Source organism: Apodemus sylvaticus, chromosome 16 (genome assembly GCF_947179515.1).
Source record: "Apodemus sylvaticus chromosome 16, mApoSyl1.1, whole genome shotgun sequence".
Taxonomy (NCBI): domain Eukaryota; kingdom Metazoa; phylum Chordata; class Mammalia; order Rodentia; family Muridae; genus Apodemus; species Apodemus sylvaticus.
Genome location: NC_067487.1, coordinates 1,371,513 through 1,398,800, shown reverse-complemented (window position 1 = coordinate 1,398,800; position 27,288 = coordinate 1,371,513). Strand labels below are relative to the sequence as shown.

The window sequence follows — 27,288 nt, the reverse complement described above, 5'->3', positions numbered from 1 at the left end:
AACAATCTTTAGCTGATCAAGAGTGCTCTACTCTGCAGCACTTGGGGTTCCCAGTGCAAGCTTCACCTGATGGGGCGGGACCTCAGTAAGCTTCGAGCCAATGGGAGGTCTGGAGGCGGGGCCTGTGGAGTGCAGGGCCTATCCCAGAAGTGTGGCTGTGAGGGTCGGTGGGGCCTGGGGGCGGGGCGTGGCGGGCTGTGGTGAGAGCCTGGTGCTGGAAGCTTGGTGACCTGGCCCAGTCTCCTGAACCACTCCAGCTGTGCTGCAGCCCAGGGACTGGAGGTCCCTGGGAAGATGCATGGTGTGGGCCTGAAGGTGAAGTCCTGCGGCCGGGCCTGGGGGGGCGGCTGTGAATGCAGGAGGTGATGCCGGGGTCCGGGCGAGGTGAGGAGCCGAGATGCACGGGAACTAGAGGGCAGCGAGCTCGGGACCGCCCGGGCTTGGGCCCTTCCCCGCTGGGCGGAACCGGGATCCAGGGCGGCGCCGCTGCGGGTCCTAGGCAAGCTGAGGGCCAGGTGGAGCCTGCGTGTGCTCGGGTCCCAGTTTTCCCTGAACCTGCCGCCTGGCTGATGCCCTGGCAGCTGGGATGGAGTCAGGGGAGGCGCCCGACCCTGCATTCCTGCACAGGAAGGTCGTGGGCTCTTCTTGAGTAGGGTGGTGGGGACTGGACCTGCTGGCCAGGCGCTGGTGTCGCCTTCACTCTACTGCTAACTCTTCCCTCCCCACCTCCTTTGAAGGGCTGCCAGCCCTGGTGGTCTAAAACATTTTGTTTAGTTGAGGCAATCCAGTTCTTATAATTCTAAGAGACTTGGCTTTCACTTCTGGGGACTCTTGTTAATTGAAGTCCTGAGTTACTTAGTGTGTTGAGTTTTGATGCCACCAAACTGTTCAGGTTTTGGATACTTAACGAATCTCAGTTCTGTGCCCCTGCAACTTTTTCAAAGAAAGTAAGATGCCTTTGAAAGAGTTGAAAGGGGGCTGGAGAGATGGCTCAGCTGTTAAGAGCACTGACTGCTCTTCCTAAGGTCCTGAATTCAATTCCCAGCAACCAAGTGGTGGTTCACAACCATCCATAATGAGATCTGGCTCCCTCTTTTAGAGTGTCTGAAGACAGCTACAGTGTACTTATATATAATAAATAAGATTAACCATGTTTCCTGTTGTTCTCGCCTCTGTCAGGTACGCCTTGTTGGAATTGACATTTCACTGGCAGAAAACATGAAGATATCTGTCCCTCTACTCACAACATGGATGTTCCAAATATTAAGAGAAATGATTATTAAGTAAGTACTGATCTCGTTCACAGTGTTTCAGAGTGTATAAATGCCCTCTTTGGTAGTAGTTTTTCAAGACTTGAGAGTAATTTTATAGAGTATATTCCTTACCAGTTACTAGACTCCTCTTATCTTACACATTAGAGAAATAGTGTTTTGTTTTGTTCTGCTTTTGTTAATATTCTGTGCCTTTTATTGTTGGGAAATAGAGGATCATATATCTCAGACTGGCCTTGAACTCCCTATTCAAGGATAATCTTCAGTTTCTGACCCTCCTGCCTCTGCCTGTGAGTGCTGAGATTATAGGTTGCATCTTCATGGCTGGCTGTCCTGTACTGGAAGCCAAACCCAGGGCTTTGTGCATGCTTTAGGCAAGCAACCTACAGTTGTGCTGTTTCTCCAGCCTCTATTTCTGCATCTTAAAAATGCTGTATTGGACCAGTGAAATGGCTGGGTTAGGCACTGTCTGTGAAGCCTTAGACTGGACAGAGGTGTTCTCTACTTGTGAGCTGGGAAATGCCTATATCTGCATACATACACTCACTAGATAAATAAATGTAAGTGAGGCAGGAGAATCAGAAAGACTTAGGAAGGTTGGAATCAGCTGCATTCACTGGATGACTTTCTTTTATTCTATCTGTCTTTTAATTCCTTAAGAAGTTTAAAGGAGATTGGTTCCCATTCTGGATCTCCATCATCCATGCTTACAGTTTGGAAAAGCTTCAAATTTTTCCCTTGTTCTCCAGTCTTCTGTACTGTTTGTAGAATATGGGACTGAGGGGGTGTCCTTTTCTTGTCCATCTTCTTAGGCCTAGGAGGTAGAAGAGGGGGCAAGTAAGGATTATGATATTTAGCTGTTCCTATTTTGTGGAATAGTTTGAAGTGCCACGGTCACCCCAGCTGGGTATGGGGGTCCCTGTGATGAGGGTCCTCGATGTCCAGGTGGGTAAGGATTCAGCTGTGAGAAACAGAAACACAGAGGCAGCTTGAATCTGAGGGTATTTTGCAGCTCTCAAGCAGGGGTTTTTATATATTAAAAACCAAATGTAGCAACTCTTAGAAACCGTATCCAGTGAAACAATGACTAACACCAACAAAAGTCATTTGGCACAGTAAAATACAAACATCATCTGAACATTACAACTCTTAAAGTACATGTTTAGTGAATCATAAATAGGGCAGGTAACATCATTATTATTAATATAAATCATTAAAATATAACAATTCTAAAAGGATGTATTCAATAGGGCGGTCATCCAAGGCTAATGGCATATTCCCAAGAACAGGTTAATAAATCTATATGTTCAGTGCTCTCAACCGCTGAGCTAACTTTCCTGCCCAATATGGTTAATTATTATTTAGCATCTAATGCCTGATTTTTTATAAATCTTCAACACATAAATTTAAACTATTTTAATTCTTTAAAATTAAGGCTTTCTCTACCATATGACAAAGCCCACCTCCAATGTCATAGGTGTAGCCATATGAAATTTTATTATTGGGAAAGTTTTCATCTATCATAATAATTTTATAAGTGATTTAAAAAGTAAAGCATTGATTTACCTGGAGATATGTTAGTGACCCACATCTCAAGGCATGGTTTCATAACCATTGTTCTTGCATATGATCATGGTCTAGGCTCCCAGGAACCTGTAACTAAGGAATGAAAGAGAACAGAACAGAAATGTTGTCATGAGAACTAGGGCTCAGTATGTTTGCTCCAGGGGAGAGTTCCACAACTGGTTCCAGTAGACCTCTTTCTTTTGAAGTTGAATTCTCAGTCTGTGGAACTTGTCAAAGAGATTCTCCTGGTGTTGGTATGGCATTGAAGTTTATTGGTATTAGGTCTTTGTTGGAGGTCTGATAGAACTCTGCATTAAACCCATCTGATTGATCCTGGGCTTTTTTTTTTTTCCTTGGGAAACTATGAATAACTGCTTCTATTTCTTTAGTGGGTTTGGGATGGTTTAGATAATTTATCTGATCCTGATTTAGCTTTGGTACTTGATATGTTTCTACATAATTATACATTTCATCTAGATTTTCCAGTTTTCTTGAGTATAGGTTTTGTAATAGGATCTGATGATTTTTTGAATTTCCTCAGTATCTGTTGTATGTCTCCCTTTTCATTTCTGATTTTGTTGATTTGGATATGGTCTCTGTGACCGCTGGTGAGTTTGTGCAAGGGTTTATCTATCTTGTTGGTTTTTACAAATAACCAGCTCCTAGTTTGGTTGATTCTTTGTATATTTCTTTTTGTTTCCACTTGATTGATTTCAGCCTTGTGTTTGATTATTTACTGCCTTCTATTGCTCTTGGGTATATTTGCTTCTTTTTGTTCTAGAACCTTCAGATGTGCTGTCATGCTGCTAATGTATGCTCTTTGCAGTTTCTTTTTGGAGGCATTCAGAGTTATGGGTTTTCCTATTAGCACTGTTTTCATTGTGTCCCATAAATTTGGGTATATTGTGCCTTCATTTTCATTAAATTCTAAAATGTCTTTAATTTCTTTCTTTCTTTCTTCCTTGACCAAGTTATCATTGAGTAGAATGTTGTTCAGTTTCCATGTGGGCTTCCTCTTGTTTTTGTTGTTATTGAGGACAAGCCTTAGTCCCTGGAGATCTGATAGGGTACATGCATGGGATTATTCCAATCTTCTTATATCTGTTGCGGTCTGTTTTGTGTCCAAGGCGAGTATATGGTTACTTTTGGAGAAGGTACCATGAGGTGCTGGGAAGAAGGTATATTCTTTTGTTTTAGGACAAAATGTTCTATAGATATCTGTTAAATCCATTTGGTTCCTAAATTCTGTTAGTTTCACTCTGTCTCTGTTTAGTTTCTGTTTCCATGATCTGTCCATTGATGAAAGTGGGCTCTTGAAGGCTCTCACTATTATAATGTGAGGTGCAATGTGCACTTTAGTAAAATTTCTGTTATGAATGTGGGTATTCTTACATTTGGAGCATAGATGTTTAGAATTGAGAGTTCATCTTGGTAGATTTTTTCCTTTGATGAGTATGAAGTACCCTTGCTTACATTTTTTGATTACTTTAGGTTGAAAGTCTATTTTGGAACATTTGCTTGGAAAATTGTTTTCTAGCCTTTTATTCTGAGGTAGTATCTGTTTTTGTGTCTGAAGTGGGATTCCTGTATGCAGCAAAATGTTGGGTCCTGTTTACATATCCAGTCTGTTAGTCTATGTCTTTTGATTGGAGAATTGAGTCAATTGATATTAAGAGATATTAAGGAAAAGTGATTGTTGCTTCCTGTTATTTTTGTTATTAGAGGTGGAGTTTTGTTTATGTGGCTTTCTTCCTTTTGGTTTGTTAAAAGAAGATTATTTTCTTTCTTTTTCTAGGGTGCAGTTCCCTCCTTTTTGAGGTTTCCATTCATTATCCTTTGAAGGACTGGATTTGTGGAAAGATACTTGTAAATTTGTTTTTGTCATGGAATACCTTGGTTTCTCCATCTATGGTAAAGTTTTTCTGGGTATAGCAGCCTGAGTTGGCATTTGTGTTCCCTTAGGGTTTGTATGACATCTTTTCAGGTTCTTCTGGCTTTCATAGTCTCTGTCAAGAAGTCTGGTGTAATTCTGATTAGTCTGCCTTTAAATGTTACTTGACCTTTTTCCCTTACTGCTTTTAATATTATTTCTTTCTTTAGTGCATTTGGTGTTTTGATTATTATGTGTCAAGAGGAATTTCTCTTCTGGTCCAATCTATTTGGAGTTCTGCAGGCTTCTTGTATGTTCATGGGTATCTCTTTCTTTAGATTAGGGAAGTTTTCTTCTATAGTTTTGTTGAAGACATTTACTGGCCTTTTAAGCTGGAAATCTTCATTCTCTTCTATACCTATAATCTTTAGGTTTGGTCTTTTCATTGTGTCCTGGATTTCCTGAATGTTGTGGTTTAGGAGATTTTTGTATTTTGCATTTTCTTTGAATGTTGTGTCAGTGTTTTCTATTGTATCTTCTGCACCTGAGATTCTCTCTACTATCTCTTCTATTCTGTTGGTGATGCTTGTTTATATGACTCCTGATTTCTTTACTAGGTTTTGTATCTCCAGAGTTGTTTCCCTTTGTGATTTCTTTATTGTTTCTCCTTCCATTTTTATATCCTGGATGGTTTTGTTCAATTCCTTCACATATTTGGTTATGTTTTCCTGTAATTCTTTAAGGGAGTTATTTATGTCCTTCTTGAAGTCCTCTAGCAGCATCATGAGCTGTGAATTTAAATCCAAATCTTTCTTTTCAAGTGGGTTGGAGTATCTAGGACTTCCTGTTGTGTTGCCATGCTGCCTTGCTTTCTGTTGATAATGTTCTTATTTTGCCTCTCACCATCTGGCTATCTCTGGTGTTAGTTGGTCCCTCCTAATAGCAGCTACTAATCAGGGGAAACTGCAGGCACTGAGTTCTTCCTGGTTGGTGATTCTGCACATACTAGAGAAAAGTGCTGTGATTAAATGAAGCAGTATACAAAGTTGCACTCTAACTTATGACCATGGAGGTGTTTTCTGGGACCACATCACATATATTCTCCTCTGCCCATGATCATAGCCTTCATATTATTTTAGAAGGTATGAAGTTGATACTGACATTATCAATTAAATAATTTAAGGTATGTTCTCATAAGTTTGTCAATGGTTTTGATGACAGATGTCAATGATACAGTTTATTCGCCTTGGGGAGATAAACTTTCTGTTCATCCATAAATACTATTCCTGAATATCCACTTCAAAAATTGTGAAAAAATGAAATGTTTAGAAGAGAATAATAGGGTAAATTTGGATTTCACCCCGATCAGTCACTGTAAGCTCCCAGCATAGAAAACATTAATTAGTGTCTGACTGATGCAGGCTCAAAATAGGTGAATGTCCAGGCTGTCTGTCAATCTGTCATCCTTCTTGTTATTTCTATTCAACTCACTTTCAGTCCACACTTGAAAATACTCACAGTTTTTAAAAGATAGTAATCAACTCATTTGAATGAAAAATGAATATATATATAAATATATATTTATATATTTATATACTCATAGTGTGCCTTTCAAGTGTAGTTGGTATATGTGAGAGAAATTTAATTTTTGAGAGTAAAGAAAACTAAAATGAATGTTTTTCTTGAAAGACCATATATGTGTCCTGATTCTGCTGTCTAGTGAATAAAAAGTTAAATTATTTTGAGGATGTCTTTCATGTTATGTTAAGAGCGTTATTAGTTTCATAGGAGATGATCCTCATTATTTCCATTTGCAAGGAAGGTAATTACTTAGCAGACATTTTAATTGGAGATTTCAGATTTATGTATTTCTTCTGAATTTTGGTTCATATATATATATGAACCAAATATATATAATATATATAATTGAATATATATACATGTATATATACAAATATATACCATTGTATATATACAATTAGATGTATTGAGGTAAAAAGAAAATATAAGTACAAATGTTTCATTTGATTTGACATGTTTGTTTGTATATGAGTGTGCATGTGTATCCTTTAGTAAATATTATACATTCCCATATTTTGACTGTTATATGGTATGGAAATAGTGTGGAAAATTTTCTCTGTAGTATCATGTTTCAAAATCATCACACATTTGAAGAGTATATGTATATGTACATGTATATGTGTATGTATATGATTTTTGATTCAGAGTTTATTTTGTGTCATTTTTCTCCTGAATCTGAGAGAGGCAGTGTAAGTGTCTTCAGTTTTGGACCAACATATTAGCTTAACAGTGTCCAATACAGATTTATATACCCAAGTGAACACACACACAAAATTTGCAGTTAAAAATGTTATCATATTTAATCCCTCTTAAATTAGAGAATTACATGCTGCAGTGGAATAGTGTTGAGCTAATTATTAATTTGTGCCAGGAGAGTTGATGTGAGGACTCACACAGATGAAGCACTAGTTTCCAGGACCTCCTGTCTTGTATGCCAATTCACCCAAGGGAACACACAATATTTTTTTTCTAAAAAGGTGTTCTCCCTGCATCAAGTGTATTCTTTTTTTTTTTTTGGTAGTTTTTTTCTTTGATATATTTTTTTATTTACATTTCAAATGATTTCCCCTTTTCTGGCTTCCCACCCCTCTTCTCTCCCCATATTTCCCCATCCACCCCTTCCCACTTCCCTGTTCTGGTTTTGCCCTATACTGCTACACTGAGTCTTTCCATAACCAGGGGCCACACCTCCGTTCTTCTTGGACCTCATTTGTGTGTGGATTATGTTTTGGGCATTCCAATTTTCTAGGCTAATATCCACTTATTAGTGAGTGCATACCATGACTGATATTTTGAGATTGGGTTACCTCACTTAGTATGCTGTTATCCACCTCCATCCATTTGTCTAAGAAGTGTCTTCTAAACAATGGTCATATACTTACCTGCAGTTTAGTGTGAATAATGATCCCTCTCTATGTGCCATGACCTCATGCTAAGAGGACACTGCCTTACCTATCCCTTTATACAATGAAACTAAATCTAGGAGCGATTGTTGGCCCTGCCATAGTCACACAGCTCTTAGAACACAGTCAAGTCTTGACATTCCCAACTATCTTCCACACTGTAGTCATCTTCCTGTCACACAAGTGTTCCAGTGAATCATGTCATTCAGAAGGGCAGTCATGTGGAGAATTCCATCTACACCTGCACCCTCATGATGGCATTTGGCTTTAGTAATTTTAATGAGCAATAATCTTAAAAGTCTTACTTTTATCAAGACTCTAACCTTTTTTTCTTTTAACATTACAATTCAAAAGAACAGAAAGATCAGTGGTACTATTTTCTGAGAAGGTATTTTACTTGTGATTATACTTTAATTCTGTACTGATATGGGAATTGTAGTTTGTGTTTAATTTCTTTCTTAAAAATATATTTTGCAGACTGTCTTCAACCCTGGTATTGATTAGATGGTCACCGGATACTGCTTTAGATCCTTTTGTCTATCACATATTTCATTTAATGTTGAGGAAGTGCAGTCATTGCCTCCTTTTATATTACAGTAAACAGCACTCTTTAGTATTACGTTAAATTCCACTCCATAAATGTTACTGCACCATGTCCATTAAAGCCATCTGCTACTTTAATGTCAAGCTGATTTTTGCCTTTTCCTTGTGTATTAGTCACAGAACTTTCCCTCAGAACTTATGGACTGCCTCTATATATTAAGGGAATTTACTGTAATGACGTATGGTCTGTAGTCTAACTAAGCCAACAATGAGTAGCTGTGAATGGGAAGTCAAAAAATCTAGTAGTTTTTCAGTCTATGAGGCTAGTTTGTTTCACCTGGTCTTCTTTATAAACTGGAACCCTGAAGAAGTAGATATCAACAGATGTGCTGGCAGTAAGAACAAGCAGGCAAAGAAGAGTGAATCTTCCTGCTTCCAAAGTCCTTATATAAGCCTCCAACAGAAGGACTGGCTCAGATTAAAGGTGTTTACCCCCATGCCTAGCTTGGGACCTTGCTTTGTCCTAGGCTGACCTTGAACTCAGATCCACTTCCCTTAGATTGTAGAAATTAATAGTGGGTGTGTTCTACCTTGCCTGGGCCTAATGTTTTCATGGCCACTATGCCTCAATATCTCCATATCAAGGTCCAAGTCAAAAGCCTCAAGATCTGGATTACAGGTGTGCCCTAAATTTCTGGATTGTAATTTTTTTCATATGTAGTCTAATTGACAGCAACCTTGCAACAAAAACCTTCTGAGGACTGGCTGTGTTTCCTAGATCAATGTGTTATTAACTGGCCATACCTTTGGTTCTAAAACATTTTTAAATATTCCCTAATCCAATAGTGCATATTGATAAACTGATTGTCTTGTATTTAACACTATGATGGTACTTATAAACTATTAAAGTGATTAGCATGAAATAAGCTACTAGCATATTTATTTTACTATATTGTGTGTTTTTATTGCATTTGAGCAGATCCATTAATGCATCCAAGAAGAGTATCAAGAAAGCTTTCTCACTGACGATATTCACTGAGGACATCGCAACCTGTGACTGTATATGTGAATACAAAACCAAAACTGATATTTCAAGTTCATGACTAGGAGTGACAGGCAATTTGTAGAATAATGGAAGATGGAGACATAGGAGGGTAGAGGAGAGAGATAGGATGAATTTTTGCATATGGAAAAGCTAAGTGGATATGGCATGCACCCATGTTTATATGTGATATGAAGAAAGCAACATGAAGCAAGATTGATCCACATGCTAAAGCAGAATAAAGAAAAAATATTTTTTCTTTTTTCTAAGATGACTGAAAGTTACATCAGGTAGTTGCACCATCATACATTTCCATTCCAGGTATTATTTTTAGAATTAAACAGCATTTTTCTTTCTTTTTTTTTAAAGGTATTTTCTTTATTTACATTTCAAATATTATCCCCTTTCCTGGTTGCCCTTAGGAAACCCCCCCATCTCCCTGCTCATCAACCCACCCAATCCCACTTCCCTGTCCTGGCATTCTCCTACACTGGAGCATTGAGCTTTCACAGGACCAAGGGCCTCTCCTCCCATTGATGTCCAGCAAGGCCATCCAATGGTGCATATGGGGCTGGAGACATGGATCCCTCCATGTGTACTCTTTGGTTGGTGGTTTAGTTACTGGGAGCTCTGGGGTACTGGTTGGTTGAATTTGTTGTTCCTCCTATGGGACTGCAAAGCCCTCCAGCTCCTTGGATGCTTTCTCTAGTTCCCCCATTAGGGATCCTGTGATTAGTCCAATGGTAGGCTGAGAGCATCCACCTCTGTATTTGTCAGGCACTGACAGAGCCTCAGAGGAGACAGCTATATCAGGCTCCTATAGCAAGAGCTTATTGGCATCAACAATAGTGTCTGAGTTTGGTGAATATATGTGATGGGTCTACATGTAGGGATGTGTCTGAATGGTCTTTCCTTCAGAGTATGCCCCACACTTTTTGTCCATATCTCCTCCCATGGTTATTTTGTTTCCCCTTCTAAGATGGACCAATGTATCCATACCTTGGTCTTCCTTCATTTTGAGCTTCATATAGTTCATGAATTGTATCTTGGGTATTCCAAACTTCTGGGCTAATATCCACTTATCAGTGTCTGTTCTCTCATGATTAGGTTACCTCACTCAGGATATTTTCTAGCTCCATCCATTTGCCTAAGAATTTCATCAATTCTTTGTTTTCAATATCCGAGTAGTACTCCATTGTGTAAATGCACCACATTTTCTGTATCCATTTCTCTGTTGAAGGACATCTGGGTTGTTTCCAGCTTCTTGCTATTGTAAATAAGGCTGCTTTGGACATAGTGGAGCATGTGTCTTTAATACATGGTGGAGCATCTTCTGGGAATATGCCCAGGAGTGGGATAACTGGGTCCTCCAGTAGGACTTTGTCCAATTTTCTGAGGAACTGCTAAACTGTTTTCCAGACTGGATGTGCTAGCTTGCAATCCCACCATCAATGGAAGAGTGTTCCTTTTTCTCCCGACGATTCTCAGCACCTGCTGTCCCCTGAGTTTTTGATCTTAGCCATTCTGGCTATGAGGTAGAATCTCAGGGTTGTTTTGATATGCATTTCCATGATAACTAAGTATGTTAAACATTTCTTTTTTATTGGGTATTTTATTTTTTCTTTAATTATAATTGAAATGTTTTCCCCTTTCCTGGTTTCCCCTCCTAAAATCCCTATCCCATCCCCCTCCCCCTGCTCACCGACCCCCCACTCCTACTTCCCTGTCCTGGTATTCCTCTGTATGGGGCATCGAGCCTTCTCAGGACTAAGGGCCTCTCCTCCCTTCAGTGTCCAACAATGCCATCGTCTGCTACCTATACAGCTGGAGCCATGCGCCCCTCTATATGTAATCTTTGCTTGGTAGGTTAGTCCCTGGCAGTTCTGGGGGTGCTGGTGGGTTCATATTGTTGCTCCTTCTATCTGGCTGCAAGCTCCTTGCCATCAGATCCTTGGGTCCTTTCTCTAGCTCCTATATTGGGGTCCTTGTGCTCAGTCCAGTGGTTGGCTGAGAGCACCCATCTCTGTATTTGTCAGGTACTGGCAGAGCCTCTCAGGAGACAGCTAAATCAGGCTTCTGTCAGCAAGCACTTGTTGGCATCCACAATAGTGTCTGTATATGGGATATTGGTGACTATATATGGAATGGAACCCCAGGTGGGTCAGTCTCTGGATGGTCTTTCCTTCAGTCTCTGCTCCACACTTTGTCTATCTTCTCTCATGGGTATTTTGTTCCACCTTCTAAGAAGAACCTACGTATCCATACTTTGGTTTTTCATCTTCTTGAGCTTAATTTGTCTGTAAATTGTATCATGGGTATTCCAAACTTCTGTGCTAACATCCACTTATCACTGAGTGCATACCATGTGTGTTCTTTTGTGATTGGGTTACCTCACTCAGGATGAAATTTTCTATTTCTATCCATTTGCCAAGAATTTCATAAATTCAATGTTTTTAATAGCTGAGTAGTATTCCATTGTGTAAATATACCACATTTTATGTATCCATTCCTCTGTTGAGAGACATCTGGGTTCTTTCCAGTTTCCAGCTATTATAAATCAGGCTGAACCTAGTGGAGCGTTTTCTGGTATATGCCAGGAGTGGTATAGCTGGGTTCTCAGGTCGTACTATGATTTTCTGAGGAACCACCAAGCTGATTTCTAGACTGGTTGTACCAGCTTGCAATCCCACCTCCACATCCTTGACAGCACTCTTGTCACCTGAGTTTTTGATCTTAGCTTTTCTGACTGATGTGTAGCTGAATCTCAAGGTTGTTTTGATTTGCATTTCCCTGATGAGTAATGATGTTGAACATTTCTTTAGGTGCTTCTCAGTCATTCATTATTCCTCAGTTGAGAATTCTTTGTTTAGCTCTCTGAGTTCAATTCCCATCAAATACATGATAGATCGCATCCATCTGTAATAGGATCTGATGCCCTGTTCTGGTGTGTCTGAAGACATGTACAGTTTACTCATGTAAATGAAATGAATGAATTTTTAAAAAAGTGTCTATTGTTCTAATACTTATATTATTGTTCCATTTTCACTATTGGATTTAGTGTAGATCATAAATTTAACTCTTACGTAGCATGCAGAGCATTGAAGACCATTCCTCCTGTAAAACAGAATAGAATGAAGCTCAGGGATTCACCTTCTCTCTGACTTTTTAAAATGCTAATGGCTACAAAATGTATGTAGAGTCAATATTCTAACATGTCACTGTTGAAATTGCGCTAAAAACACAAGGTGTGTATAATGATCACCATGCAATTTAATTTTAATACTTTCTAGGTTATACAAAACAGTGATTAAAGTGTAGTATAAAAGTAATTTCTAACCAGTGACATTAAATAGAATACTCAGTAATTTAGCTAAACCAGATGTGTCCTCAGGACAGAGAAGACCAGAAGAGCAGATAGTCCTGCCGGGAAATGCACTGTTGCCTCCGCTGTTTGATTTTAGCTATGGCAAATGCTCAGTATTATAGAAGAGCAATCTTCCTGATGTCTTTCAACACCTTTGTGACTTAGATCCAATTCCTTTACAGTAAACATTTTTACTGATTTTCACCCACGACTCTAGTGCTTTCATATGTTTCCCTGCCATAATTATTAACAAACTGTGTGTAGTTTAGAAGATTGGTAATATATACTTTTTATATTTTCTTCATGTGATGTTGTGTTTATTTCCCTTTTGTCCTTGAAGAAATGTTTTCAGAAAATAAAAATGTTGTTCTAATTTAAATAAATATTGTTCGAGGCTTGTCAATGCCAGCTCCTGCACTGCACCTGTGCTCACCATTGGTCTGGTTTTCATGAGCAGATAGTGCTCTGTGCTCCATGACATTTGACAGGTATTTCCCTTTTTTTCCTGTCAGGACATCCTGTAGTAATAAGAGAAAAAGGCCCCACAACACAGGGCTTATTCATCATTTCTTCAATGAGACATCGTGCAAAAAGCTGAAGGAAACATTGGGTTCTAGGGAAGAAGTGGATATAAAATATCACTCAGTCCATGAAGTGGCCTGGATCCTAAAGGTAGGGAAAGTCCTTGCATCATCCGCCTTCAGGATTCCTCTGAGTCTATATGAGTAGTTTCCTTCATCATGAATTCCCTTGAGTGATAGTACATATATATGAGAGAAATCTGGCAAGGTGAAAGGTTCATCTGCTATTGACAATGTAAGGAATAAGGACTCAAACAGAAATCCAGTCAGAATGAGCCGTAATGTAGCTAAATATCTTTCATGTGATTTATTCATGTGGCCATGTGGAGGTCACTTCATACATGCATATGAGTGTCCCCTGGTATGCGTGCCTAGTCAGATGCATTTGACTACCAGGCTTCTTCATTCTCTGTCACTCTGTCCTTTTTTCTGAGAGGCAGATTTCTTTTCCTCAGTATAGAGTATAGACTCCTTCATGTATCTCTTTGTTATACATACTCTTAATCGCATATCTCTATCTCATGAAGCATTGGTACCCAAATGTGGGTCCTCATGGCTGTGAAACAGATATTCTTCAGTACTCTGCCATACCCTCAGCACCATAAAAATATAATTTGTATCTTATTATTAAAATTAAAATTCAATTACATCATTTCATTCCTTCCTGTCCCTTGGTCTGAGTTTGTTTCCAGTCAATATTCCACTTCTGTGAAGATACATGGCCAGTTTTCATTCATTGTTATTATCATGTAAATAAAAATGTGTCTGTAAATATGTTCAAACAACAAGTCCAGTATCCTCGGTAGTATATGGACTAATTGTGTGAAGTTTGTCTTCACAAGATTTACTCGTTCCCAGTTAGTGATGCAATCATGGATGATGATTTGATGAGAAATTGTTTTGACAAGCCTATTATATTGTTGGACTCTCAGATGTGAAGCCTTCCCAACATGTCTAAGAGGCCCAGTCTCAAAGGAGATTACCTGATTCTCTGGTGTACGATCTTTCTGACTATTTTAACCAATGTTTGGAGCCCAAGGTTCAGGAGTTAGTATGCAATTTGTACACAGTTGGGCTTGTAGCCACAGGATATTTTGTTCTCTGTACCTTGAATAGCTGTGGTTTTCTGTGATACTCTCCATTCTTTACCAAGAGAACCTACTTTGATGTATGGATAAGGGCTACGTTATGTGCAGATTTTAGTTTATTTATTTAGAACAGAGTAGGGAATCATGCTTGTTTAGAGAAACAGTACCTTCTTTAGAGACCTTCTCTAAGAGCCATGACCTCATGTGATCCCATGCTTCCAGTGATAGGCATGATTTTCTGACGTTCAGAAATTAGATAATAACTGAATATGGTTGTCTTTGTTATAGTTACCGTAACTGTGTATTTCTGTTATTTAAAAATAGAATTTGACCTGAGGTATTGATCTCTCAGGTATGCTAGTTTGCTCAGATGTTCAGTAGAGGCACTTTGACCTAAGAAGAGATTCTTTTGCAATCCAAGCATTTCTGAAAATCTGCTCTTAGTTTTCCTCTTTTGAAGGACAAATTTTACTGACTCTACATATCAGTCAACATTCTCCCTTGGGGAAAGTTGGGGAGCTGTGAAGAAAGTTGGAACTAAACTAAATTTTAGAGTTGACTGTGTTTTGAGTAATCTCCATAATGTATCTTATCTGCAAAATATATTTTCTATCTGTTTTTATATTTTAACAATATTGTTTTCTTTTTTTAATTTTTTTTATTTATTTGACATATTTTTTATTTACATTTCAAATGATTTCCCCTTTTCTGGCCTCCCACTCCCCGAAAGTCCCATAAGCCCTCTTCCCCTCCCCTGTTCTCCCACCTACCCCTTCTCACTTCCCTGTTCTGGTTTTGCCCTATACTGCTACACTGAGTCTTTCCAGAACCAGGGGCCCCTCCTCTGTTCTTCTTGTACCTCATTTGATGTGTGGATTAGGTTTTAGGTATTCCAGTTTTCTAGGTTAATATCCACTTATTAGTGGGTGCATACCCTCTTTTGAGACTGGGTTCCTTCACTTAGTATGAAGTTCTCCAGCTCCATCCATTTGCCTAAGAATTTCATGAATTCATTGTTTCTAATGGCTGAATAGTACTCCATTGTGTATATATACCACATTTTTTGCATCCATTCTTCTGTTGAGGGATACCTGGATTCTTTCCAGCTTCTGGCTATTATAAATAGGGCTGCTATGAACATAGTGGAGCATGTATCCTTATTACATGCTGGGGAATCTTCTGGGTATGTGCCCAGGAGTGGTATAGCAGGATCTTCCATGTTTGTGAACAATTGAAACTTTTGTTGTCAGTCAGTATTTTTAGTGAATATTTCTGGGATACATAATCTCTAATGTGTGCAAGCAAATATAACTTCTATTTTGTTGATATTGTTCACATATTTAACCACACATTACCTCCGCACTGCTGCTAATTTTTCTTTGTTATTGATCTTTTGGGTTATAGCAAGTCACTGGTTATATAATTTAGAAGTCAGCAGACTTCCTTTAATAGTTCGAACAACGCAATACCCATCAAAATCCCAACTCAATTCTTCAGAGAGTTAGAAAGAGCAATTCTCAAATTCATCTGGAATAACAAAAAACTCAGCATATCTAAAACTATTCTCAATAACAAAAGAAATTCTGGGGGAATCAGTATCCCTGACCTCTTCTGGGACAACATTTTAGGATTTTATATAAAATTGCATGAAATTCTTCTATTAACCTGATGCCACCTTACCATCTATATGCTGATATAGCACCATATATCTCATGGCTTCCTAGCTATCACAATAAAGTCCTGGAAAATTTTATTGCCGAAAAGGTAATTAGGCATAAAATTTAAGCCTAGCTTTGAGAAGCCTTTACAATGAGATAGGAATGTGGGATTATTCTGAGAGCCTAGGTTATTTTGTTGTTGATGATGATGGTTTTGATTTTGCTTTTGTTTCATTTTGTAAAATAAGTAAAACTTTAAATGGTGTTCATCTGGAGAGGAAATGTCATTGGTGGATTTTAAGTAAGAAAAATATAAATGCGTATTTGAGCTCAATGACTCAGTGTTTTGTCAGTTCTGATATAGAATATGCTTAGATTAAACCAATGAGAAAAATGCTGTGAAATGATCAAAATCCTGGGTACTGTGTTCAGCATTCAAGACTGAATTCTGATATAATTAGTGTAGAATGTGTGAAATTCTACTCATTTTCAATGTGGTTTATTCAACCAAAGAAAGGCAATATAAAATTAGTGTGGTTAAATATACCGTTGGCCTCTTGATGCTGGTTATGATTGGTTTAGAGAAAATATAGAGTACAATTTTCTATTTGCCTTTCAAAAACTATACTAAAATATCAAAACTCCTACAGTATTGATATTAAATGTTTATTTTGACTCTCAGTATTTGAATTTCTGAATCATTATTAATTGGCCAACTGCCCTTTGACCTGAAAGGAATATATTTTAGGACAGCATAACTGAGAATAAATATTCCTCATATTATATAGGGTCAAATATGAGAAGGAAAAAATAGGATTCGAAAGACCCTGACATGGGAGATCCATAAGTCTCCAGTTTCCTCCACATAGGCATTATTTCAAATACCTCCCAGCATAATAAACCTGAGATTGCACTGTTCCCATAGCTTCTGCATTGAGCCATCAGAGACATGGGAATGTTTCTGCTCAGATGGGTTCGCCTGTTTCTATTTTTTTAGTTAGCCCTTGGGAACTGTGTGTAGGATGGAATCCCACTTAAATGACCAAATTCAAAGGTCATCTTCCCCCCTGTTTCTATAAGGACCCTAACAAGTATGCACAGCCATGAATATGTCAAAGACATCCAAAGTTAATCAAGTGACCAATGTGTATAACATACTGGTCATCACAAGGTGAAAACTGGAAAACATCCTCTTATATCAAATTGGGCTATGATGATCTCACTTGAATATCTGATCTTACAATGTTTAAATTTCTTACAAGAAGTCCACCCTTATGATTTATTAAAGCTAATATTTTCTCACAATTTTGAACTACATACTTTTAGCCCCCAAGAGTTTTAAATAAAATGTGATTTGTAACCATGCAAAATGACAGAGACCCTCTGTATTTGCCCTGTTTTATCACAGATTTCCTGGTAACATTTATAATTGAAAACTCTCCAAAATTTTTCAGATTAGACATGGTTGCAGTGTGGTAAGAAACATCATTTTTTCATCCACATGGAGCAAATATTTCATGTTCCCGAATTCTCCATCTAACATCAGCAACATAAAGAATTAGAACATGGACTCAGCAGCTGCCACAGTGGGAGGACATGGACCCCTGGCCATTGTGCACTGGCGGAAAGTCCAGTGGCTCCTCTTCTCTAGGAGAGTATTATAGGTTTGTATACTTAAAACTTAGAATCATTTAGCACTTAAACTATGAATTATAACAAACAGCAATGAAATATTTACTAAACCATGTGAAGGGAAACTTCACCTGTGGGGTTATAAACTCCTATTGTAAGAAATTGCCTCCATATTTTGGTACCTCTTTCCAATGATCATGAATTTATGTAAGAGGTAAATCCCAGAAATGAGATTCTGTAATTACTTAAGGATGTGTCACTTACTTTGATATATAGAGTATTGATATAGATGTGTATAATACAAAGAACAACCTTTCAACACCAAATTAGGTTTTCCCTACGTAAAAGATCTGACTGCTCTGAAATTTCCTGTGTAGACCAGGGTGACCTTAAACTTACAAAGATCCATCCTCTCGGCTCAGCTTCTGAGATCTGGGTATAAAGGCATGTTCCACCATGCTTTTCTCTTATGATAGTCTTAACATAGAGCCTAATGTACCCATATGAGAGACATAGACACCATGATCTCAGATATGAGCTCTCGGTTCGGGGGGAGGGGGTAGTAGCGAGGAAGCCAAGTACTGTAGTAGAAATATAGCCAGGCAAGTTGTGTTTTGAAGTGCAGATACTGCTGATAATTTGCAGTTGGCCATTGCTGTTCAGTCAGAAAGTCACACAGGTGAACTAACATGTTGGTACTATTTCATTGTTTGACTCTAATACCTATATGCATAGCTTTCAAGGCAAACCCAGAAATTACTTTGTATACCAGAAGCATGGTCCATATACTACAAGTTATCCAATGTTTTATCAAGCAATGCCATTATTAGAAATTTTATAATACTGATCACTTATTTTCTGTGTATTTGTGGTGAAGCATAAGGCATGCAAGCTATGAAATGGGAGGGTCATGCAAGAACTAAGTGAGATCAATTACAACAAATAATGATTTCCCTGTATTAGATTCAGAGAAACCAGAAGGCAATATGGATATAACACTACAAGCACCTTTTCAAACTACTCTTGCACCAATAAAAAAACAAGTATTTTATAAATTTCCACCCATTGTTTGTTTGGACAGAATGCTGCCTTCTCCTGTACTTATGAGTTTCATTTTGGGTTTCTACAACTGACCTATTTCACATAGATTCTGGGTACCTTTCTTCTAAGTAAATTATTTTATCAAACTGATGAATGTACAGATAACCTATTCATGAGTGTAAGATCCTTTTAAAACAGATACAAATACCACTGAAGTTTGAGTCTTCTGATTTAAAGAAAAAGGAAAAAAAGAGAAATGATACAGTATTCCCATGAGTTGAACTGATTTCAGAAAAGACCCAAACTCACCAGTTTTTAGAATGAAATGAATCTTTGGAAGTGCCCTATTGATTTTCCAACTGTCAATATCTTCAGCAGTGTTTTGACTCCATAATACTCTAGATTGTACTTTAATATAATTGCCTCTGAGATTACTAAATCTTATAATTTAAAACATTTATAGACATTTATGTGATATTATCAATTAATTAGATATACACATTGTTCTTTGATATATATTGATCTTTTTATGCTACTGGGCTATATAAAATTGGCACCTAATATGGTTTAATCTATTTTAAATATGCTACTAGATTTCCATTGGAAATATTCTTTCACTGTTCAGGATCTATTTTAGCACTATGCCTGTGCCAGGAATTTATTGTGCATGTTAACAAGTTATCATGTTAGACACATGAGAATTACTGCCAATTCCCTAGGCTTATTAGAGTATAAGTTACTGTCATCAATGCCTGTACTCATGTAGTCAATTATAATGAGAGAAAATGTGGAGTAAATCTGTGTTTGCTCATCACTTCTACAGAATGAAACCACTGGAGAACGATTGATATTTGCTTGGGTTCTTAAATGTGACAGCATCTTTAGATGTAGACATTGGAAAATAACAAGTCACAGATGAAGGAAATAAAACTGTCAGTACTATAGTGCATAAAGAAAGCTTTCTTAAAATCACAAATGTTAGGATTCATAATAGAGGCCATGACAGACAGGAAGTAAAAGAGAAATTTGTTCTGTGAAAGAGAACTATCCCAATAGTAACTTGGAATGGCATGCTTGGGAAAGATATTCATAGGAGAAAAGAAAAAGTAAGAGAACACTGACCACCAAAATGCTTTGGTGAACAGAAGTGTGATTCAGTCTTGAAGATTAATTAATTCCAAGAAACATTGATGTTTCAAAGTTGGAAAAAATCGATAGGGAATAAAATATATTTGGAAGCTAAAATAGAAAAAAAGTGAAATGTCTTCTTCATTCCTTTCAGTTGTAGCTATGCGTCCATTATTGCCATAGCTCTAGTTTACTTTAAAAGACACATTTGTACTTCAGGTGTTTGGATCTGAAATAACCGAAGTTTGTCCTTATCCCACATAGGATATGTTATCCATAATTGCGGGAAGGGGCCAAAGTTCATATCAAATATTCCGATTCGTACCAGAAAAATCACACTGGTCCCTGAGGAATAAGATTTACACTGAACTACCTATTAACTGTAGTGAAGAATCTGTGCTCATAGTAGCTTCCGTTTTAAAGGTAAGAACAATTTTTGCATCTCCAACATTCAGCATCACTCTAGAGATGTGCTTTTTGTCCTTGAGATTACCTGATGATGATAGTTTTCTTGAACTATGGACACATGACCTCTGAATAAGAGGCATGTTAAGTAAAATTCTTATAATCTCAAAGATTCATCACCAAGACACAGGTGAACACCTTCTCTTGGAAGTTAACTTCCTTATATATTGGAAGGGCTTTTTTTGGCATTGCAAATGTTCCCATTGATTTTATCTCTATGACTGTACCATGTTAATTAATAGCAAAACAAGAAATATAGTGCTAAAAATGTGTTTTACAAAATTCATGCCTTAAATCATACTTAACAAAAAAAACTATTCCTAAATAAAAATAGTTCAAAATAGCTGGTCCATCACACACTTACAATAAGTTTTGAAAGATTTGAGTGTTGCCCTCTGTCCAGTAGATAAACTTAATTCTTTTCTTTCTCTACCAAAAAAAATAAAGCATCACTTTTACATTAGTGAGATATTGCCATTTTAACCCCATGTCAAATAATGAAGAATTAGCCTACCTACTTCTAAATAGTCTACCAAGCTTAAGTTACCAGTGGGCAGCAGTAAGTCTGGAGCAAATATCACTGTTTTATTTTTATTTGGGCCATGATCTGAGTTTGCCTCTCAGTAGATTATAGAGCTATGGTCCCAAACATCAAAAGAAAAGATAATGCTCTGAGAATAGTCATGGTTAATAATATTAGGCAAAGTTACTGAATGATCCATCCTTGGCCCTGGAGCTTTCAAAGTGTGTCTGGCTCTAATTGCCAGAAACCTGGGACCATGTCATGGGGAGGAAAGTGAAGATCAGTAACTGGAGGTGGCCATAAGTTTTCACAGCAATTTAAAGGTACAGGAACACCTGGGAACCTTCCATTTGTCTTATTTGTAATCCTTGGTACAACATGAAAGTTAATTGTGGTATTTCATGAGCAAAGACAGTTTTCTGTCCTCAAACATGCTGCTGCTTACAATTAATTAAATAGCTGATTATTTCCACATTTTAAGGAATGGACGTGAAACTGTAAGACCTTCTCACATGTAAAGCAGGGTGTTGAATAAGAAAGTTCACCACATTCCAAGTATGCCTGTATACAGACGTATACTTGTATATTACAACTTTATACTCTGTGATCAGAAAGACAAATTGACCCAATTATACAACAGGAAGGAGGTATTTTCTGTCGCTGCCATTGTTTAATTGTTGCTTAATTACAGAAAGAACACTTACAATTTTTGTATGTTTGTTTTGTTGGTTTTATATAGTTAGTTTCTTTTTTCCTTTATTTAGCTGTTATTAGAATTATTGCACATTTATTTATTTATTTATTTAACATCTTGAATGCTGACCTCTACCTCCTCACCTGTTACAGAGTCTTTTCCCTTCTCCCCTGAGTGGGTTAGGAATCCCATGTGTTATCCTTGCACCTCGACACATCAACTCTTTTCAGGGTTAGCACATTTGCTCCTACTGAGGCCAGTTGGTGAAGGGCTTCCACAGACAGCCAAAAGCTTTAGGAATAACCCCTGTATTTGACTTTGTTCGTCTTCCTGTAGACTCCTAATCTCCACCAGTGCCCTGAATCCCTTCCCTAACTGTTCCATAATAGTCAAAGTGCTCTATTCATTGTTTGCCTGTGGGTCTGTTTATCAATTTTAATCAGCTGCTGGGTGAAGCCTCTCAAAGAGCAGTTATAAAAGGATCCTTTCAGGATGGCCCACAGAGAAGCTGGCCTCCTTTGAGACAGACAGAGCTTCAGGCTATGAACTGGAGTGCAGTTCTCTGATTGCAGGTAGTAGTGTGGACTGGAAACCAGGAAAAGCACTTAGAATAGATAGTAGGGTTATTTCACTGATAATGCAGCCAGAACTCTGCATCTTTGATTCTAGTTTTAGGTAAGAATACATGGGCTTCTGCCTGTAGTGTCCACCTTAGAGGCAAGTTTCTAGTTGGTGATAGGCTGAGAATATCTTAAGGAAGTAGGGTCTCAACCAGTTGTTCGTAGCCTTCCTAATCCTCTGAAATCATGCTGTGATCATCCATAACCATGACATCATTATAATGTCATTTCATAACTGAAATTTTATGTATAATACTCCATAACTATTATGGAGTATTATGCTTACTCTATGGAATATCGATATACAGGATATGTGACCCCCAAAAGTATTGTGGCACACAAGTTGAGAATCAATGGGCTAAAGTGCTATTTTTAAACAGAAATGTTTCTCAAATACTTTCTAAAATGTACATTGAACATTAATTTTCTTGTGATTTTCCTCATTAAAAAGGATTTCATTAGAAATAGTTAAGGAAGCTTGCTTTCATCTGATTTATATGAAATTTGGCTTAGTGTCCTTAATGACCAATCTCTGCTTGGAAATTTTTCTGCTATACAAAGGTATTGATACAGTAAACACTTGGGGAACTGCACATAGTTAGAATCAATGTATTTTCAAGGTACATTGGTTTGTATTTACAGGATTATAAACTGGACCAATGTCCCATGCCAAGAGGTTTCCTTTGCTCAGACATGTATATTCACTTTATAAATCGGTGCATTTCTCAAGCAAGAGTGTTGTACCATGTCTGTAATCCCACCACTTGAGGGTCTTCTACATTATAACTGTCATGGTTTGGAAGACAGAGCATGCTACACAGTTGTGTGCAGGTCAGACTAAAGTATTTGTTTGAGTGAGACAAATTAAAAGAAGTGTGTATGTATAATACCTGTGGGTTATTGACATCCTAGTATTATTACCATAGTATTGTGAATATTGCACATGTTAAATATATGTCATTGATTAGAACATGAAGCTATTACTGAGTTCCCCTTTCTCAACTATAACTACCTAGAGAAGTCTGGGTCAGGTATAGCTACTTCTGTGAATCATTTTCCTGTACAATATTCCATACAATTATTTCTTTGATAACAGGAGCTTTGTGCTCCCATTTCTACCCAGGACCTCAGCATCTCTGCCTTCCCTATAGCAGGAGCTGTTACACCTGCATTGTGTTGGGTCACTAGTGTGCTTTCTGCTCCTTGTGTTGCAGAGTGTTGCAAGAATATTACATGGATTCATACTACAATAGATATTAAATATGTCCCCATGGTGGTTGGAAAGATGGTTCCCTTTTTAACAATATTGTTTCCATACACAGAACACACATTACCTGCAACAATCTTCATTCATTCTATTTCCAGGGAACCTGACACCTTCCTCTGGGTTGTGAAGGTAGCAGATATACATGTAGTACTGAGAAATTCATACATGATTTTCAAAGTTTCCTACAATTCTATAAGGAGAATTGATTTGAAGAAAATATTTAGGGCAATTCTTCAGCTATATATTCTTATTTATTTTGAATTCTGAATATACTATGAGCTGGTCTACAAAACATTTATGCTGATCTTTTTTTTTATTCGATATATTTTTATTTATATTTCAAATGATTTCCCCTTTCCTAGCCCCCCCCACTCCCAGAAAGTCCCATAAGCCCCCTTCTCTCCCCCCGTCCTCCCACCCACCCCTTCCCACTTCCCCATTCTGGTTTTGCTGAATACTGCTTCACTGAGTCTTTCCAGAACAAGCGGCCACTCTTCCTTTCTTCTTGTACCTCATTTGATGTGTAGATTATGTTTTGGTTATTCCAGGTTTCTAGGTTAATATCCACTTATTGGTGAGTGCATACCATGATTCACCTTTTGAGTCTGGGTTACCTCAGGGCAATTCTTAGGCTGTATATTCTTATTTATTTTGAATTCTGAATATACTATGAGCTGGTCTACAAAACATTTATGCTGATCTTTGTATTCAGAATTTTGTAAGCAACATTAATTGTAAGACAATCAACAGTAAAATTTTCCTTTTTTATGTATAGTATTCTACTGAAGATGCCATGTACAAATTACATCCTGCTAAAACAGCTCATCTCTGTGCTATTAAAATGAAAACCTCTATGAGGAATCACTTAGACACCTATACCTTATCTGTCCGCGTAGCCCCTCATGTGCTGTGGGATCCAACTTGCTGAACTCATAATTTGGGAGTGATCCAGGAATTGGGAATGTCTCCGAAAGGTCACTGAATTAAAGGACAAACTAGGATTGCATTCTTCTGGAGTTGGAGTGTCTGTTATATAATATAATTTGTGTTCTTTTAGCACTCGCTCTTACTTCTGCAAAATAGAATCATGTATGTTTGAATTATTTCAGGTACAGTATAATGTACCTCAGTCTTTTTTCAGTAGCTCTTAATTTTCCTATGAAGCTGCATGCATTGATATTTTTATTACTTTCATTATTTACTTTATATCCTGATTGCAGTACCCTCCTCTAAGTCCCATCCTCAAAACCCCTTCTTCTGTCAGTTTAATTTTAATTTAAAACTTTACTTAATTTATATTTAATTTTTAATTTTGGGTGGAAGTTTCCAGGGGAAAGAGTAGATGTGGTCAGACTAGAAAAGGAGTGTTACTGGGTGGCATGATGAGAAATTCACAGAGAATCAATAAATACCATATGTTTTGAAAAGGAAAAAAGTTAGACAACCCAAAAAAGACAGTAACAAAAGAAGAAAAGAAAGCTAGGGTTCTCTTTAACAACTAGCTTCCAGAAATAAGGTCCACAGGAAGAAAGTCATACTAGTATTACTCAGAAAAGAGTAAGATAGGCCAAGAAATAGGTTCCTCAATTTAGAAAGTGTCTTAATTTATTACTGTTGCTATGATAAAACACGGATGAAAAGCAACCTACAGAGGACAGGTTAACACTTCACAATATACTCCTTGTTATAGTTAACTACTGAGGAATGTCAGGGCCCAAACTGAAGAGGAAAGAACTGAAGCAGAGCCTGTGTAGGAGTGCTGCCTCATGACCAGCACCCCATACCTTTCTTTATCTCAATATAACTCAAGGGTGGCACCATCCTGCAGATCTTGTCCTTACAAACTCCATTGTTAATCAGGACAATATTCCATAGCCTTCCCTAGACAATCGGCCAATCTGGTGTTGCAGTTTCTCAACTAAAATTCCTCTTCTCACCAACTTGTCTTAGTCATTTTTCTATTGCTTTAATAAAGCACCGAGATTAAAGCAGCTCATAGAATGAAATACTTATTTGGGAATTAGATATCCAGAGAGATTAATGTCCTTCAAAGTCATGACAGAGGAGCATAGCTGCAGGAAGGTAGGACAACCAACAGGAAGCAGAGAGCTGGTGGCTCTCATCTTAGGCAGCAAACACGAAGCACAGAGAGTACACTGCAAATGGCACCTGCCTTCTGTGACCTTAAATTCTAATCAATGACAAACCTCCTATGAGGAAGCCAAGCCACTTCAAATACCCAAAAGTTGTCACAAAGATGGTGTCATATATTGGTGGTTACACGGCCATCCCATTCAAAGCATCAAAATAAAACTTCGCCTCTTTCCCCAAACCCCTGCAAAAAAATAACCAATTCAAGAAACCTTGGAAGTCATTGCTGTGATTCACCAGTCATTATGGCAGCATATCAGTTCTGAAATGTTACATTGCTTTAGTAGTTTCCCCATTCTTTGCAATATATATGAAATTTTAACTAGTTAGTTGCAAAGAACTTAGAGTCTCCATTTCAGACATAGACTTCATTTCACAGTTTCATATCTGCTTGTAGTTACTGCTACTTTCCTTATCATTTTGGACATCAATTTTTTAAAGTATGTGAAATGACAAGACAATCTTTTTTTGGCATTGTGGTGTTACAGATATCTATCATACATATCATGATTGACAACTGTGTAGATATATTTGGATAGAATAACAATATGATTGTGACCATAACCAAAAGAGGTCAGATGACATAAAGACATCAGTAAAAACTGCTGGTAAGTCACCTGTTATGATAAAAAAACATAAATGGACACAGTGGGAAACCACAGATGCTCATACTACAGAAGTAAAGATTTCATCTGATGCTCCTCAGGTGGAAGGTCCTATAAGTTAAGAGAACTTTTAATTAGTTATCACAGGGAACGAACAATAATATCATTCCTTGATTTCATAAATTTGTAAATATCAGAAGAGCATTTTAGCATATCATGGTATTAAAGCATTGGAAAATATTTTAAACAACACTTAAATTATGTGGTTATATGGATATATACATAGGTAAGCATACAGACACACATATATACATACATACATACATACATACATACATACATACATGTATGTATGACAAGGGAATTCTTTTTTTAAACCCTGTAAGAATTCCAGAATATTACTTGCTATATTTCTATCCTTTTCTTCCCATGGTCCATAAGTCATGTAGGATAACTTAGATATGAAATTATTTTTAAAAAGTTTCACTTAGAAACAATTATTTGATTTAAAAATGCACTAAACTTACTACAAGATTAAACCATGTTCCAGCAAGCTGTGCTATCCTTGTACAAAAACAATGATGTTTGAGAGATGATCTTGCCAAATGCCTAGCATTTGTTATAAATATTAATTTGCATGGGATCCACCACAACACATATGTGAGAATCTTAACCTGCAATATTATTCAAATTCAGATATAGTGTTAACTCAAGTAATTCTTTGTGTAGATTCTTTGTTCATAAAATATACTGAAAAACTAGTCTTATCTGAAATGGGGTGAATCTATCATCTGAGAATGTTTGTACAATGAAATTTTTATGTTTCCTTTAGCAGGGAAAAATGAAACAACTTCAACATATATCTTTTCACAATGGAAATTTCCTCATGACTGAAGAAGTTGCTGGTCATTTTATTTCAATGTTCCCTTCTACCTCCCTCTTAACCACAGCAGAAGAGATTATTACGAGAAACAACTTCAGTTTTATATTTAACCATATTGTTACATAGTTTCACTCACTATATTTATTTTATGTTGTGTATTACACATTCTTATCTATTAATATTAATAAATGGTATTAAATTATGTTATTGCTTAGACTCCAATTTGTCTGATTCATGATTCTCCATAGTCTTTGGAAAATGGCATTTTCAGTATTCTCCTTCACCTCTGTTACTTAGGCACCTGTATTCCTG

At 37.4% G+C, this 27,288-nt stretch overlaps 1 long non-coding RNA gene across 2 annotated transcripts; it reads left to right on the top strand.

Moving 5' to 3' along the window:
* The first annotated feature begins 200 nt into the window (after window positions 1-200).
* LOC127666785 (uncharacterized) lies at window positions 201-27,183 on the top strand. 2 transcript variants are annotated; one of them, XR_007973714.1, is made up of 7 exons: window positions 201-384; window positions 1,180-1,283; window positions 13,153-13,312; window positions 17,422-17,631; window positions 20,033-20,191; window positions 24,113-26,096; window positions 26,926-27,183. It is a non-coding gene; the product is annotated as an uncharacterized LOC127666785 (long non-coding RNA). The 2 variants fall into 2 exon arrangements; XR_007973713.1 differs by lacking the exons at window positions 201-384; window positions 1,180-1,283 and having other exon boundaries at window positions 12,912-13,312.
* Window positions 27,184-27,288: the final 105 nt, after the last annotated feature.